This window comes from Terrapene carolina, unplaced genomic scaffold (genome assembly GCF_002925995.2).
Source record: "Terrapene carolina triunguis isolate 2854851 unplaced genomic scaffold, T_m_triunguis-2.0 Scaffold139, whole genome shotgun sequence".
Taxonomy (NCBI): Eukaryota; Metazoa; Chordata; order Testudines; family Emydidae; genus Terrapene; species Terrapene triunguis.
In genome coordinates, this window is record NW_020664490.1 from 2,122,992 (window position 1) to 2,141,140 (window position 18,149).

Genomic DNA, 18,149 nt, shown 5'->3' on the forward strand with positions numbered 1-18,149 from the left:
GTGAAAATGTAAAGCAAGTTGCACCCTAAAAGGCCCAGAAACCGAAGGAAAAGAAAAAGAACCCCACATTTATTCTTTTTTTAAAATCTCATAATTTTTAAAACCAATTTCATGATTGTTGGAGTCTCATTTATGATCCTTGCTTGAACATTTGAGTTTGAAACAGATGAAACAGTAAAAATTAAAAACATGAAATGCCAGTGGGAAGCTAGAGGAACAAAAATTGTCTGATGTGGGGATATGGGGAAGAGAAAGTGATACCATAGTGAGAGGTGCTATATAAAAGCTTAAATAGAAGGCAGTTAGAGAGACATCCTTAAGGGAACCTACATGTGCAATTTCAAGTATGGCTAATACAATATTTTAAATACTTACTATAAGATTTTCCCTTAGGCTTTGAGTGAATCATGTGAAGAAGTTATTTTTGTTCTGCCTTCTTTTAAGGTGCATTTTTCCCTCTTGGCTTGTGCACCTTTCTGTATATCAGCAGCAAGTTAACTGTTCACCAAACGTATAAGTAGGGCCCTACCAAATTCATGATCCATTTTGGTCAATTTCACGGTCATAGGATTTTAAAAATTGCAAATTTCATGATTTCAGATATGTTAATCTGAAATTTCATGGTGTTCTAATTGTAGGGGTCCTGACCCAAAAAGGAGTTGTGGGGGGGGTGCGGTACTGCTACCCTTACTTCTGCGTTGCTGCTGATGGTGGCAGTGCCTTCAGATCTGGGCGGCCGGAGAACAATGGCTGCTGGCCAGGAGCCCAGCTCTGAAGACAGAGCCACCGCCAGCAGCAGCGCATATGTAAGGATGGCATGGTATGGTATTGCCACCCTTACTTCTGCACTGCTGCCTTCACAGCTGGCAGGTCGCCCTCTTCATAGCTGGACGCCCAGTCAAAAGCCACCGCTCTCTAGCCGCCCAGCTCTGAAGGCAGTGCAGAAGTAAGGATGGCAATACCACGACCCCTGAAATAACCTTGCTACCTCTCTGCAACTCCCTTTTGGGTCAGAATCCCCAATTTGAGAAACGGATTTCATGGTCCGTGTCGCGTTTTTCCATGGCTGTGCATTTGTTAGGGCCCTATGTATAAGCAGACAAGCACTGGGCCCAATCCTGCAGGCATTTACTTATGTGAGTAGCCATTACCTATGCAAAGAGACTCATTGAAATCAATGACAGTTGGGACTGTTTGCGTAAAGATAACTTACATAAATTACGATTGATAGATCGCAATCAAGGTCTATTTTTTTTACTTTATGTATTTAAAAAACAAAACTCAACAGTAATAGGTTAGAACAGTCTAATAAATAAACTCCTAAGTGTCTGGGACAGAGGAGTTTATGATCAACTCTTCAGAGTGTGACTGTGTCTCTAGAGATGAGCTAAGATTAAAATTTAATAATGAAAATAAAAAACAGCCAATTATGAATAGCTACTGTAACTAAAAGAGTGTATAACTACTATTAAGATTGATCTATGTAGGATTACAGAGGAATTCTAAACTAACAAGCGATGAAGCTTGCTGCAGTATCATTTGCCCAATAGAGTATTGGTTCAGGACAAAACATCAGCAGGAGGATTTGTTGTCCCTGCTTCCCACTGAGTAGCTGCACTCAAGGTTCCAGAGGAATTGGTGATTCCTGCATGGGAGCAAGAGGTCACAGAAGTGGTGGTGAGGTACCCAAAAGCTTTCGCAAAGTACAAGCTACAGTGCAATAAGATCAGTGCAGAGGTAGTGGTGCTGGGTTCTGATCTGAAGCCCCAGAAGCAATACAGATATGCCAAGAATGCTAAGGAAGGGATTAAAGAGACCATTGATGCCCTTCTGGAACAAGAAGTATTGGTGGAACCTGTTAGTCCGTGAAATTCACCAATATGGCTTGTGCTAAAAGCTGACAAGAAGACCTGGAGGCTCACAGTGGACTATCGAGAGCTTAACAAGGTAGCTCCCCAGATGGTGCCGGTGATGGCGAAGTTTCAGGAGGTTATGGTGGCAATTTCAGCAGGTGCCAAGTGGTTCACTGTATTGGATTTATATATAGAACTATACCATCTTTAGAACGAAAGGTGACCTTGTTATGGCTGTCAGGAAGAGTGACACTGTGGGAGCTCCAATATTAGTGATACCTGTGTGTTTAAGAAAAGAACTTGTTGCTTTGGCTCCTAGCAGGGGCATTTTGGTATAGAGAAGACAGTCGATAGAATGTTGACTGTGGGGTGGTGGCCTGGTTATGTGAGGGATGTTGAGCATCACATCCACAACTGTCTACCCTGTGCAGAGAACAACCCTGTGATAGCAAGGTAGTGAAGGGACACTTGCTGCACCAGCCCATAGTAGGTCCATGGTCTAGGTTGCAAATCGATTTTATAGGCCTGTTGCCTCAGGCCGGGTGAGGTAACAAGTACTGTCTGGTGGTGATAGATGCTTTCTCAAAGTGGGTGGAGACATACCCAATGAGGAACAACACAGCCAGTACCATGGCCAAGGTGCTGCTGGAGCAGACCTTTTCCAGGTTTGATCGACCTGATGTAATCGATTCAGATTAGGGCAGAGGTTTCATATTGCAGGTCACCCTCAAAGTTTGGGTTTAGTAAAACAAACCAATAGAACCCTAACGACTGCATTGAGGAAGATAGTGAAAGAATCAAGTAAAGATTGGGATAGAAAGCTCCCACAGATTCTCATGGCACAAAGGTCAATGGTAACTTCGCACAGCTTTACACCTCACGAGGTCCTGACAGGTAGACTCATGAAGATCCCAGAGCAGTGGTGGCTAGGTGGAATGCTACCCGAGGATTATCAACCATGGGTTCTGACGGATCAGTTCATGAGTAAGTTGTTGGATTCCATCAGTAAGATCCAGAGACAGGTTGTGATTAACCTGAAAGCGAATAGAAAGCTAATGGACAAACACCTGGGGAACACTTTGAAGGTAACTGAGTGGAACATCGGGGACAGAGTGCTGTATAGGTTTTACTCAGAGAAAAAACATGTATTGAGCCCCAGGTGGCTGGCCCCCGTTGTTATTGTTAATAAAGAAAGTCCCACCGTTTACCAGGTTGAAATTAAAGGGAAAAAGAAGCAGGTCTTAAAGTGGTTTCACTCTTCCCAGTTGAAGAGCTGGAAGGGCCAATAAACATGTAGAGGAAAGAAGAGGTGAGCTCTGTCAGTACTACTTGCCCAGGGGGAAAGCAGAGGCTTCTACAGTGTGAGTCCCAGTAAGCTCTATCAGTGCTAAATATAGTAACCCATCCATTTTCTTTCTTTGTTTTCTAGGTGCCTCAGAAAAATGCTCTGCTGTATTTGTTTATGTCTATGGCCCTGCATTTTGGAAATGCAGTGATTGTTAACACTGGTGACCATTTTGTAATCAAAGGAATGTCTCTTCAACTTAAGGGCACCATAGCAATATACGCATATGAACTACTGAGCAATTGTTATGTGGTCTGGGAAGACAAGTCCAGTGGAAGGACTATGACTGCCTTCAAGGTAGACAACTGAGAGTCAAATGTAACCCTATAAGATGTTAATGGGGACACGCTTGCATCTGTGTATAGATTGGATGTTGGATGCAAGTGAGTAATTAGTGATACCTTTCTCACTGGCTGCACTCTGCAAGTGGCAGCAGACAGTGCTTCCCTTTGTTCATATGTGGAAACAAATGTGAATAGTTGGATGAAAGTTGGGGTCCACACTATTGATATTGTAAGCAATGTCCAATATCAAATAAGAGATGTAGAGATTAATTTGTATACCTCTGTTCAAATGTTTACTAGACACATGCAATGTATCAACTTCACAAACGTTAGATACTTTGGTTCGCAGAATAAGAACAAGTTTTGTAACTATGGAAATGTTACATTCAGTGTTAGGTGCACAGGTAGCATCGATGTAGACGTAAATGTAAATGATACAGGTAAATGGGTTTTCACGGGCCCGTATGGTGTCAGGAAGGTCAAGGAAGTTATTGTTGTTCCTAGACCATATAAAAGTTATTTTGGGCCCATGGTGGTTAAGAGGGATGTAAAAAGACTACTGCTGATCAACTCTCGTTACTCCCTGAAAAAAATTATAATGCCACTTCAGTTAGTTATCTCTGCGGTACAGTATAGGTGTGTACTGTATGTAATGCCATTCCCAGTGAGATGGTGCTCCTGGCTGGAAAGCGTCATGATGAGGAACTCTAGACTGAGCAAAAGAGACATCCTGGCTATGATCCTAGGAGGGGTGGGTACTGGCCTAGGTGTTCTTAACACTATAGATAAGGAAATCTTGGCTAGCAAGAAAGGGGCTGTATGTGCAAATATAGCTTCCCTATCACATCCACTGACAGCATCCCTACATCAATTGAGTGTGATGCAATATAGAATTGCTAGTGTCATGCCAGGATGGTTAAGGCTCCAGAAGCAGGATCATCTGAATATTATAACTGCTTTAGATGTCCTGCAGACCAGTGTGTCCATGGCTCTGTCCTGTATTCAGTCTCAGGACTGGATATTCACAGTAGCAAAAGATCTAATCAGAGATGGGTTTAGTGGAGTTCTGCCAATAGAGTTGAGGGAAGACCTCTGGAGAAACCTCACCAACTCCTTTGAACAAGATCACCAAGAATGATGGAGGTTAATGAATTTCTCTTACAGAAATGAGATTAATACAGTTATTGCATTTGTCCTCACTATTGAACAGGCCCAGAGGGAATGGATTTACCCTTTGGTTCCACTGGGACTTAATGTCAATCAGTCCGTCCTTATGCCAGTAGAGTTGAACAGGTGTGTGCACGAGAAAGAGGGTACCTACAGGAGTGTTCGCTACACAGGAGTTCAAGTTGAGTATGATATAGGTTTATACCTGTGGCTCAGGGTAATTGATATGTCTCATATGTTTAGATCCTAAAGAGGGTAAATGCCACTACAGACTAAGTGCCAGTGATTACAACCGATCTGTTATCGTACTTGTGGATGCAAAATGCATCTGCATTAGAAGTTGGCGTCCAAAGTTTGTGGTAAATGATTTCTATGAGGTATATCACAATCCCTATGTTAACCTGTGCTCTATACTATCTGTACAGGGATGTGATATTGATTTAGTTCTGAACAATGTGTCAATGCAAACTATTACCATGCATTATGTGCTATATAACCATGGAACACCAGTACACCTGGGTGCAAATCTTTCTCTGCTCAGAGAGATCGTACGTCATCCTCAGCTTAGACAGCAGTTAAGGCAGCTGGAGAAAGATGGGAAGGAAGTGATGCTTACAGTGCATCACTCTTCGAAGCAGATAGAATAGATTCTGAAACGAGTTGCCTCAGAATCTGGGTTTAGTCACTGGTGGAAGGACTGTTTAGTGGGGCAGTTAATCTGAATTAAATATGGAATATCTTGTTTCCTCCGATAGTAACCGTATTGATCGTTCAGATTCTAATGATAATAGGAATGGTGGTATTGGTTTGTTGGGCCAGAAAAAGAATTTACAAGGTTACCAATATTAAACAAAGGTTAATGTCAGGGTAATGATGAAAGGTAAGGTGCCTTTCAATCATCAACAACTGTGATAAAAACTAACCAAGGGTTTAAATCCAGGTAACGTTTGGGGTTCACTGGACAATGGACAGAATACCTTATACAGGTATAGTATTGTGGTGACTCATAGTTTGTGTTACTGCACATGGCCAACAAAGAGGGGAACTGTAAACAATGAATCACCATTTTAGTTATTCTCACCCTCCTATGTCCTCCACCTTGGATGGGATTCTTGTTGTCCCTTAGTTCCAATTTGGCGCCCTTTTTCCAAGCACTTGTCCCTGATTGGACAGTCACAGCTTTGTTGGCGTTTGAAATCTTTTAGGTGGTTTGTGTAAGTAACGGATACTGCAATCTGCCTGGATACTGCTGGCAAATCTGCCCAGTAACCAGAAAAAGTGGGAAAGGACATGTGATCAGTGTGAAAATCTATATAAGGACTTGACACAGAGAGACTGGTTGTTGTCCGTTCTAGTGGCAGCCTGTGTCTAAGTCTCATGGGGGGAAAGCAAGGCTAGCTTGTTAGTACTATAGGACTTGGGGAAAGCGGGGGAGCTCTGTTAGTACTGAAGGAGGTCTGAGAAGGAGAAGACAGAAGACCCATGTCACTTACCATTGTTCCTGATGTCCTTGTCGGAGGTGTTCCTGAGCAGTGGTTCCTGGGTTCCTGGCAACACTTCCTGGTCGGAGAGTCAAGGGTTCTTGGTCGGTCCGGTGTCCTCACCTTGGTTCCTGCACGGATACAGTATTGTGTTTATGATCTTTATATATTTGTTGTCCACTCTTGTTTTGGGGTTTGGGTTCAGGCTTCATGCCTCTGTTGTGTTAAACCTATTAAGTGGTTTATTAATAAAATCCCTTTTCTATTTAAGTATACCTCTGTGATCGTTTTCACTGCTGGGAAGGTTGGTGGAGGTGGGAGGCTGACAGTGATAGATGCTGGGGGAGGGAGGGTGTTCCTAAACTGGGAGGGTCTGATTGTTTTGGATTCCTAACTGCCCAGGCAGTTCAGGAGGAGTAAAGCGTGACTTCCTGAGGAAACTACAATCCATCGGTGATCTTCCAGAAAACACCATCCTGGCCACTATGGATGTAGAAGCCCTCTACACCAATATTCCACACAAAGATGGACTACAAGCTATCAGGAACAGTATCCCCAATAATGTCACAGCTAACCTGGTGGCTGAACTTTGTGACTTTGTCCTCACCCACAACTATTGCACATTTGGGGACAATATATACCTTCAAGTCAGCGGCACTGCTATGGGTACCCGCATGGCCCCACAGTATGCCAACATTTTTATGGCTGACTTAGAACAATGCTTCCTTAGCTCTCGTCCCCTAACGCCCCTACTCTACTTGCGCTACATTGATGACATCTTCATCATCTGGACCCATGGAAAAGAAGCCCTTGAGGAATTCCACCATGATTTCAATAATTTCCATCCCACCATCAACCTCAGCCTAGATCAATCCACACAAGCGGTCCATTTCCTGGACACTACTGTGCTAATAAGCGATGGTCACATAAACACCACCCTATACCGGAAACCTACTGACCGCTATACTTACCTACATGCCTCCAGCTTCCATCCAGGACACACCACACGATCCATTGTCTACAGCCAAGCTCTAAGATACAACTGCATTTGCTCCAATCCCTCAGACAGAGACAAGCACCTACAAGATCTCTATCAAGCATTCTTAAAACTACAATACCCACCTGCTGAAGTGAAAAAACAGATTGACAGAGCCAGACGAGTACCCAGAAGTCACCTCCTACAAGACAGGCCCAACAAAGAAAATAACAGAACACCACTAGCTGTCACCTTCAGCCCCCAACTAAAATCTCTCCAGTGCATCATCAAAGCTCTACAACCTATCCTGAAAGATGATCCCTCACTCTCACAGATCTTGGGAGACAGACCTGTCCTCGCTTACAGACAACCCCCCCAACCTGAAGCAACTACTCACCAGCAACCACACATCACTGAACAAAAACACTGACCCAGGAACCTATCCTTGCAACAAAGCCCGATGCCAACTCTGTCCACATATCTATTCAAGTGACATCATCATAGGACCTAATTACATCAGCCATACCATCAGGGGCTCGTTCACCTGCACATCTACCAATGTGATATATGCCATCATGTGCCAGCAGTGCCCCTCTGCCATGTACATTGGCCAAACCGGACAGTCTCTACGCAAAAGAATTAATGGACACAAATCTGACATCAGGAATCATAATACTCAAAAACCAGTGGGAGAACACTTTAACCTGTCTGATCATTCAATGACAGACCTGTGGGTGGCTATTTTACAACAGAAAAGCTTCAAAAACAGACTCCAACGAGAGACTGCTGAGCTGGAATTGATATGCAAACTAGATACAATCAACTTAGGCTTGAATAAGGACTGGGAATGGCTGAGCCATTACAAACATTGAATCTATCTCCCCTTGTAAATATTCTCACACTTCTTATCAAACTGTCTGTACTGGGCTATCTTGATTATCACTTCAAAAGTTTTTTTCTCTTACTTAATTGGCCTCTCAGAGTTGGTAAGACAACTCCCATCTGTTCATGCTCTCTGTATGTGTGTATATATATCTCCTCAATATATGTTCCATTCTATGCATCCGAAAAAGTGGGCTGTAGCCCACGAAAGCCTATGCTCTAATAAATTTGTTAGTCTCTAAGGTGCCACAAGTACTCCTGTTCTGTTCTCTGCCCACACATTCTTTTTTACCCTATGACTTTCAGAGTAAGGGAATTGGCTCATGATAGGCTTGAGACTTCCATTCAGGAGGACTACATATAGCACTTGGTTGTTCTGTGTTTGTACAGTGCCTAGCACAGTGGTGCCCTGATCAGTGATTGGGCTCTCTATATGTTACCTTAATACGAATAATACATTATTATTTCTTCCTGCATGTACCCTCCTTTTACACTTGCAATGAAGCACAGCAATCTTGAACAGCCTCCTGTTTATTGCACAAGGACTTCCAGGATCAGGGTCTCAGTGCTCAGCCTTACTTGTTCACGTCTACCCTCTGCACATACTGTACTTGCTCCCTGCCCAGTACATTATGGGCCTGATTCAAAGCCCACTGAAGGTCATAGGATGTTTTCCATTGACTTGAGGAGCTTTGGATCAGACTATTTTATTTAAGCATCAACTTATTTTCATTTAAAACTAAGTCAAGTCATGACAAGGGGCTTGGCCAGTGGTGTCATAACAACATACTGTCCTGTTAGGCAGAGTCTACAGATCTCAGGCAGACATTCAGACTCCTGTTCCATGGGCCTAGTAAACCTCAACTCTGTAACTATTCCATGATGGGCAAATGTTCAAACAATCTTTACCATAATCTCAAAGGAGCTCATGAAATGGTGGGATAGCAAATGATGAGTGATCAGCCCAGGAATGATTAAAGGAAAAAGAGGCTGTCCTGTATTAAAAGGATGGATGTGATCATACATGAGCCAAGGTAACTATCCTCTCCTCCTTCACTATTCAGTGGGGCTTGAGAGCACTTATTTCAAAATATAATATTGTAGATAATGGGCCCAGTCCAGTTCCTATTGCAGTCAGTGGCAAAATTCCCATTGGCTTCAAAGGGAACAAGACTAACTCTAATGTCTGCAAATGCAAATATAGATTTGCAATATACAGTATAGAGAGTGATACAGTCACCACAAATCAGTTTGGACAGTTACAGCAGAGTGGTAACCATTAAAAAGTCAACAATTGCCAAGAGACTCCATACAGTCATCACAGTTATTTTAAGAATAAGAAAACAAACCTGTGGTATTTGAGATACCACAACATAGTAAATGTTGGTAAATGGTGGGTTTTTAAAGGCAACTGCACTAATAGATGGGAATTTACTGGAAAGAAAAGAGTATTTTTGCCCTCTATTTTCACTTTTCAACCCCTCTTTGATTTCCTGGAGCCCCATTGTATGATAAAACCAGAAGGTAATCAACAGTGATCTGAATTTTAAGAAGCCAATGACAAGCTTCTTTTGTATGTAGATTTTAGATGAATATTTTGTATTCTGCCATAGTTGGTACATTGAAAGAATAGGGGCATGGTGGAAGGTGCTTATCCGGGAACTATAAAACATTTCATAGGTGTGAGTACTCAAGATGATAAATTAGTCATTCTCCAAATTAGTTCAGTTCCAGTCCTCCCGTGCCAGTTAGAGCAAATTAGATTTGATTCTGCAGAATACATTTTCTTTTGATGTTGATAATTTTCTGATAAATAAGGAGACGCTGGGTTTTGTTATGTAGTCAACAGCCCAATCCAGAACAACCTGGCACTTCTGGAGATCCCATGTGGTGACACTGGGGCCCAGATCCACAAAGGAACTTAGGCGTTGTAACACTGAGGGTTTGTCTACGCTGGCGCTTCGTCGGCAAAACTTTTGTCGTTCAGGGGTGTTAAAAGAAACACCCCGGACAAAAGTTTTACTGAGGAAAAGCGCCGGTGTGAACAGCGCTTTGTCAGCAGGAGCTCTCTGACAAACAGTAGCTACACTGCATGCCTTTTAGCAGCACGGCTGTAGCGGCACAGCCGTGTCGCTAAAAGCCTCGTAGTGTAGCCATAGCTTGAGCGTCCTGGCATCTAACTTTTAGGTGCCTAGAAAATCATAACACCACTGCAACCCACAAAGCCTGAGATAGGTGTCTAGGCTCCCTATACAATGAATGGGAAGAGATAGCACCTGAGACTGCAATCCACATAGCCAGCATGCTAGGCAAGGAACTGCCCAAGCTAGCCAATGGGACATGCCGACCAGAGGGGGAGTTCTAAGCCCCACCCTCTCCTGGAGATAGGTAGCTGAACACCTTTCTTCCCCTGGCTTGTGGACTGAAAGCAGAGCTAGGTGCCCATGTCATGTGTGGGGCCCAAAACAAAATGGTGGGAGGAGGAGCCATTCCCATATAACCTTCAGCCTAGTGGACTGGGTACTCATTCAGGATGTGGAAGACCCCAAGTTCAAGTTACCCCTCCTCCTGAGAGGGAGAAGGGATTTGATTAGGGATCTGCCACCTCTCAGCTGAGTGCTCTAGGCCATAGAGTCATTCTAACTCTTTCACTGGCCCAATTAATATTTAATTAGTCAATTATAATTAAAGGTGAACAACTTCAATAGGAGAGACTGAGGGAGACCTACATCAGAATATTCCATAGTCCAACGGTTAGAGCATCACCTGAGAGGTGGCAAATCCCTGTTCAAATCCCTTCTCCCCCTCAGGAGGAAGGGGGAGTTGAACAGGGAGTCTTCCACATCCTGGGTGAGGACTCTAACCGCTGAGCAATAGATTGTAAGGGGGCTTCTCCTGCTCCCCTCCATCCCGGCCTGCCAAATACACAAACCAGATGGGCTGCTACTTGGGCAGCCAAATGCCTACCCGTCCTGGTGTGTGAATTGTTCTTGGGCTTAGGCAGGAGATAGGCGTCCGGCTGCCTATCATGAGGCAGCACCGCGCAAACGCAGGTGCGAGATAAGCATTCAGGCACCTAGAGTGATGCTTCAGTGCACGTTGCCAGAGGCAAAGACTTGGTCACCAAGTGAATATTGTTGCCTATGGAGTTAGCCAGCAGCCAAACAGGAATTTTATGGATCACAGTGGTGCCTAAAAATAGGACTTAGTGTAGAGGCAAAATAATCTGGTGGCCATATTGGATCCTCTTAAGGACAACTAGGCGTCCATCTTTGTGAGCCTTCTTGCTCCTTCCCCACCCTAGTTTGGCGCCCTTTTCTGGTTTCGGCGGGAACAAGAGAGCTGTCAATCATATAATCTGCCCAGTAACTGAAAGTCTATATAAGGCGGTGTTTTGATCAGATCGGGGCTGCCCGTCTGAGTGGCAGAGTGCAGAGCAGACAATCAAGGGTAGGCCATTCACCCCACATGGGTTATTCTGATTAGGGAATTTCTCACTTGCACACACACTCACTACATCATCTAGGAGATTCGCATACTACACCCACGACGCAGGTAAAGGGTAGAGGGAGGGTAGGACTCATCAGTTCAGCTGAAGAAGCTCGATCATCCCTGCTTCGGGCCTCCATTTCCATCCAGGGGATCCGGTGACCTGCTGTGCTGTGCCAGACTAAGAGGCAGAAGGCTGCTAGAGATGGTAATGTAATCTTGTGAGTCTACTTGTACTGTTCCCTATTGTTACAGCCTGTCTTGTTGGTTATTTTGCCCTGTCTATTTTGCCTTTAGGGTCCTTGCCATATTCTCCCCTTAAATAAAACCTTGTTGTACCTTGTTTTGTGAAGTCTTTTATACAAACCCCCGGTGATAGATACGGGTAGGGGGCGAACTTAGGACCGAAATATCTGGGCCACTTTTACTTTAGTTTCCTGTTTCGGTCAACATTAGGTGCCTACATACCTTTGTGGATCACACCCTAGGTGCCAAGGCCTGGATCAGGAAAGCAATTAAGCACATGCTTAACGTTAATTTAATGCATTCACTTCCATGGGACTTAAGCACGTGCTTATGTGTTTTCATGAACAGAGAGATTCTTTCCTGTATTGGGGCTCAAAAGCTGTTAGCCTATCTGAGGTTTAAAGAACTGGGGGAACTATCAGAGGTCAGTCAGCATGCAGATGAGCAAAGAGTCACCTCTGGCTTCAATCTCTTTTATAGCCTGCAAGAACACAATGGGCCTGCTCCTGCTCTCACTTACACAAGTTTTTGACAAGTGTAGCTCCACTGAAGTTACTGGAATACCTGCTGATTTACTCCAACTTACTGAGCTCAGGATCAGGCCCTACACATTTACATTTAAGATGTCAGACAAAGAGAGTTTTCCTGTCATTCCACACACCTTGTCACATTGTGCAAGTGATTTCACATTTTTTCCCTCTGTTTTAAGTTCTTCACTGGGACACACCTGATATTTATGTATTAGTTGGTTTTCAGATTGCAAAATATGGCCTTCTACATTTTCAAACGGTCTTAAAAATGTACGCAAAATAAACTAAAGAATAAAGTCCTTTTTGTGGCCATTTGCTTTTGCTTTTTACAGCTAATCTCTACCCATGAATTACTTTCATTATTAGTTCTTTTCTTGCATTTCTATATACAAAAGCAAGCATCTGGAAGAGAGTCTGAAGTGTGTTTTGAAAGCTGGATTGAAAATGCTAGCTAATATAGCTCTTGCTTTAAGTGCTGAGTCATTCAAAACAAGGAAGGTTGCCAACAACCTGATACAATATTAGTCATGTTAACCGCAAAATAGGTAGCTTGGTACCTGTATGCCCTTTGTCATCCTTTGATCTACCTCATCCATCACAGCCAGGTGAGCCATTGTGTCCAGGGTTCCCGGGGACTCCAGGATGCCCTTGAGAGTAGCTGTCCTGTTTTCATGCTGACTACAGTAGCCAGCAGTATAATCCAGAGTTTCGTTTTTTGGAGGTTATGTGAATTTGGCTGAACAATTCAAGAAATGAAAATGAAATCGCCCTGATCTGTCTGTCTCCCCCTGTTGTCTCTTGTCTTAAACGTAGACGGTAAGATCTCTGGGGGAGGAACCGTCTTTTTGTTCTGCGCCTGTGCAGCACCTCGCACAATCACTGTTATCAGAGGGAATCACAGGCACTCTGCCCCTTCGAGGATCAGGCCAGTAAATTGCATTTCAGTACAAACCCCACAATCTGAACATAGTTTCTACCTAATCCATACCCTGACTGGGTCAAAAATCAACCTGGTTTCATAGATATTGGTGAAAGTGACCTGAGTTTGAAGTTTGTAATAAAATCCCAATGCAGGTAATTATGATCACCTTTCAAATTTTGTTGAACAACTATCTCACGCTTCTAAAAGGAAAGCGTAAACATTTCCACCCCTCTCCTCCTGCCATACTAGCCCCAAAAGCTCAGTTGTAGGGAATAAAAAAAAAGCTGTTAATACCATTAGAATTTAAAATATGGGGAAAGAGAAGTCAATCCTTCTCATTTTAGCATTTTGGGGATGACTAATTCATAACATCTACTGCTGGCAAAATAGTGATATTAAAATGGAACCACTGCACATTCCTAGTATGAGAATAATTAACTGTTCTTTTACTGCCCAGATCTCTATCCTATTCTCATGGAAGGAGTCAACAGCCAGACTCCCACTGACTTCAATGGGAGCAGGATCTTGGGCCTTTATCTATATATTTAAGATCGACAGTACTAACCTGTGTACACTGGCAAATATAAATTTGAATTCTTTGCTTCAGCTAGATCAGATATTTACTTCTAAAATGCTCTTCATTATGTATTTAATGAGCGGACTATAAGGACTCCAAGAAGTGATTTCCCCACCCAGCCATGCCTTAAAGACAAACAAGCAAAAGGAGTTAAGCCATCAAAAACTGTATTAACATAAAATAAGGCAGTAACATGGAGGAAAATGTAATAATAATGCTAATGTTGCCCATTAGACTGAGTGAAAAGATGAACTTCTGAGCCTTGCATGTTTGTGCCATGTGAATATGATCAGTGATATAGTACTCCTTGGTGCAGGCTATTTATAGAAATCACCACAAAGTCCTATTTCCCTGAACAGCAGTATGTAAGAATATACAGAACACAGGTGGTTTCCTTGCTCAAAAATCCCCAAGTGAGCCACTCCATCTAGCCCTGTGCCCAAGGAAACGCTGCCTCCCTGCTGCTACTTACTTTCAGGATCACACACAACTGCCTCTTCTGGCTTAGTCATACAATCTGCAACCAACCCCTGCATTTGGCATCCCTAGGGAACCCTGGAGCTCCACAACTCCCTCTGGGCTTCATGCTCTGACCAGGTGGCTTGGGCCATTAGCCTCACAACACCTGCCTATAGTTACCCTTTCAGGAGAGAGTCTCTCCTGCCTTAATGCCTCTTAATGGAGGACCACTGCAGTACATTAATAATGAATATCCAATAGCCTTACCTCTGAATGCTGCTGGCGTTTGTTAGTTGAGAGCCTGATTTTGCAATGCTTATGCACACTGAGTAGCAATTATGAGGAATATTTTGGGTAACTTAAGTAGGACTACTCATGCGAGTAAGTGATACTCAATATGAGTAGATTTTACACAACTGGTGCTTAAATAAATTCTCGCATTAATGTGATTGTATGCTGTGATCATTATTTCTTATCTCTTGACAAAATTATTGATAATTTTTCTGCAGTCACCTCCCTTTCTTCTGCTTGAAAAATGCAAACACAGGATATTAGCTAAAAAAGGATTAGCTAATGACAATACATAGTTAAGTATAACCAGGTTTTCTTGGGGGGTTATTTGCTTAATTTGACTTCTCAGGGAAGAACTTAATTTTGAGACACTTTTCATAAACTTTTTGTTCTGTCGCTAGATAATTTTCATATCCCCCAGCGAAAACTCTCAGACTGTGGTCAGTGGAACACATGCTAGCTGGACACCAGCTGCTAGCTCGCCTCATTCTTTCCAGGGGCTAATTTGCAATAGTCAAACTAAACATTCATTAAATATTTCCCAACCATTACTGTGCTCTGTAAACGATTGCCCAAAGGACGGTATGTGGTTGCAAAAGGGAGAAGTGGTCCATGGCGTTGTGAATAGCAGGGGCGGTGTCCACAAGACAATCTCTCTGTTAAGACACGGTGCACATCACGGAAAAGTTTGACAGCCCCCTATCCCTTTATACACAGGACACACGTCTTGGTGCCTTAAGCTAGAATAAATCCTGGAGTCTTCAATGGGGGTGTTGCTTGCCTAAGCCGTATACATCTACTCACCTACACACAGAATTGTCAGTCTTACCTAATCCATCGCTTCCTTGTACACTGCTGTTTTCAGGGATCTTTCACTTAAGTGTGAGTGCTACATGTGAAGGAATGTAGGCTCCAAGCATGTGCAGTGAGGATGACCAGTTTGCTTACTGAGTTCTTAGAGGTCAGTTTAGTTTTCAGATGTGTTCAATAATTAAAATAGAGATTAAAGCCAATGCCAAGCTCTTTCAGTGACATATTTATAGTATTTATTTAAATACTAAACTCTAGTGAACTGTACTTTTGCTTTTTGCACTGTCACCCAGAAGAAAAGTATTTAATTACACAGCATTCCAGTTAGACTTTAAAGAGTTAGTCTTTGATTTATTGTTATTATTTATTGGTTGTACTGTAGAACCCAGAGACTGTCATCAATATCAGGCCACCATTGTGCTACACAAATGTACTATAAAAGAGTCCCTGCCCCAAGCACCTTACAAGCTAAATAGGGTTGAGACTTGACAGCAGGGGAACGTAGGACCCCTAACAAAGGAGTAGGGGGGCCAAAAGAGTGACAGTCATGAGTCCACAGGGTTGCAAATATTAGCAAGTGTATAATATGGAAGTAACTTAATTTGGTTTGTTTGTTCATAAAGGAGTAAACTGAGCGAACAAAAAATTTTAATTAATAACTAACAGGCTACCCAACTAGCCATTCAAGCATGAGTCAAAGCAGTCATGCTATTAGAGCAGGGGTAGGCAACCTATGGCACGCATGCTGAAGGCAGCACGCGAGCTGATTTTCAGTGGCATTCACACTGCCCGGGTCCTGGCCACCGGTCTGGGGGGCTCTGCATTTTAATTTAATTAAGAAACTTCATTTAAAAACACTTTAAAAACCTTATTTACTTTACATATAACAATAGTTTAGTTATATATTATAGGCTTAAAGAAAGAAACCTTCTAAAAACGTTAAAATGTGTTCATGGCACGCGAAACCTTAAATCAGAGTGAATAAATGAAGACTCAGCACACCACTTCTGAAAGGTTGCTGACCCCTGTATTAGAGCATAGTATTGCTGAGTAATCAAGGTGGCCATAACTTGGTGTTTTAATTGTGTTGTATTAAAAACTGATGCTTTCTATGGGCCTGATAGAAGTAGAGTGACTGAGCAGCATTGGGTCCACAGATGCTAAATGTGAGCAATGAAAGACAAAACATATGTGTATTATCAGAAGTTAGTGTGTCACAGGAAATGGACACAATTCATCCCCCTGGTGCAAGGGGCTGGAAATTACTATGCCCAATGGGGATTCACACACTGCAGGGACATGATGAGTCTTTTCAGTAAACTGAACCGATTAAAAAGCTCAGATCGGAACACTTGAATAGTTTCAGAAAGGATTGTATCACCATCTTGTGGCAATATCAAATGTTACTGGCAATATGCTGCAGTATCTAATGGCTTGTTCTACCTTTGATATGACACAGTGTGCTTCAGGAAACATGTTCTGCTTTCTCTGAATGAAGTTCCATGGCCTGTCTTCATGCTAATGAAAAGCAGAAATGGTAGCAAACAACAAAACATCCATCTTCTCCATACCTGTTGGCCAGTTATTTGGCATTTTCCCAAGATCTATTACACTCAGTCTCCTCTTTTTTATACAGTGTTTTGGTTAATAAAATCCATGCATTGATGCTGGCGTAGTGCTCTACTAGGAGTGCTCTATACAGCCATGCTGGAGCCCTAACTTGATTTCCACTCCTGCGGCTCCCTTTCTAAGCGAAAAGAGATTGTGAATAGTGTAAAGGCCACGCACTCCACCTCTGAGAGACAAGAATGCCTTGAATCATTAATAACCACAACCTTGATGGGCTCCCACACTGAAGCCAGTCCCATTCAGTGAGTTTCAGCTGGAAAAATGAAGGCTGTGATGCAGGAGCCAAATGTTAGACCCAGCTCTTTTGTACAACTGCACCTGCAATAACCCTGAAAAATTAGCCAGAAATAGTTAAATAATAACCAAAAAATCCACCATGTGCACTCAAATGACATAGTTTGGAAAGGGCAGGAGAATACAGTTCTTTGGACTGAATGTTGTTTTAATGTATTTTGTTAGCAACTGACTATAATGCTGATGAGCAGGGACTACATGGGTAACAACCATGAAAGATAAAGATAGGATAGAACCAGTCTCAGTTGGGATCCCTGACTGCTTCTGTAATAAAATAATAAGAATGCAAGGAACATTTGCATAGGGATTTTACTCTGATTTCGTGAGTGATGCTGAATTTTGTTATACTGATCCAGGACTTACCAGTGCAGAATAGACAATGAGGAGAGAGGAGCTGGCTGCCAGACAATACTCCATATATAGTCTCCAGGCCAAGTTCAAGCCAGTTCTTACTTTACCTAAACTCTTTCACCCAGTGTCCAAATTCACCTTATCTTAATTTCTGGATCTCCTTCCTCATGTTCTAAAGCCCAGACACAGGGATACTGCACTCCAGCCTCTCTCTCCTGGCCTCAGAGGGGCTTAGTGCTAGTGCTCCTCCTTCCCCCAGCAGCAGTTTCAATATTTTGAAAATCACAAGGAAGGAGAAATCCTTTATAACAGGGGTCGGCAACCTTTCAGAAGTGGTGTGCCGAGTCTTCATTTATTCACTCTAAGGTTTCGCGTGCCAGTAATACATTTTAACGTTTTTAGAAGGTCTCTTTCTATAAGTCTATAATATATAGCTAAACTATCGTTGTATGTAAAGTAAATAAGGTTTTTAAAATGTTTAAGAAGCTTCATTTAAAATTAAATTAAAATGCAGAGCCTCCCCGGACCGGTGGCCAGGACCCGGGCAGTGTGAGTGCCACTGA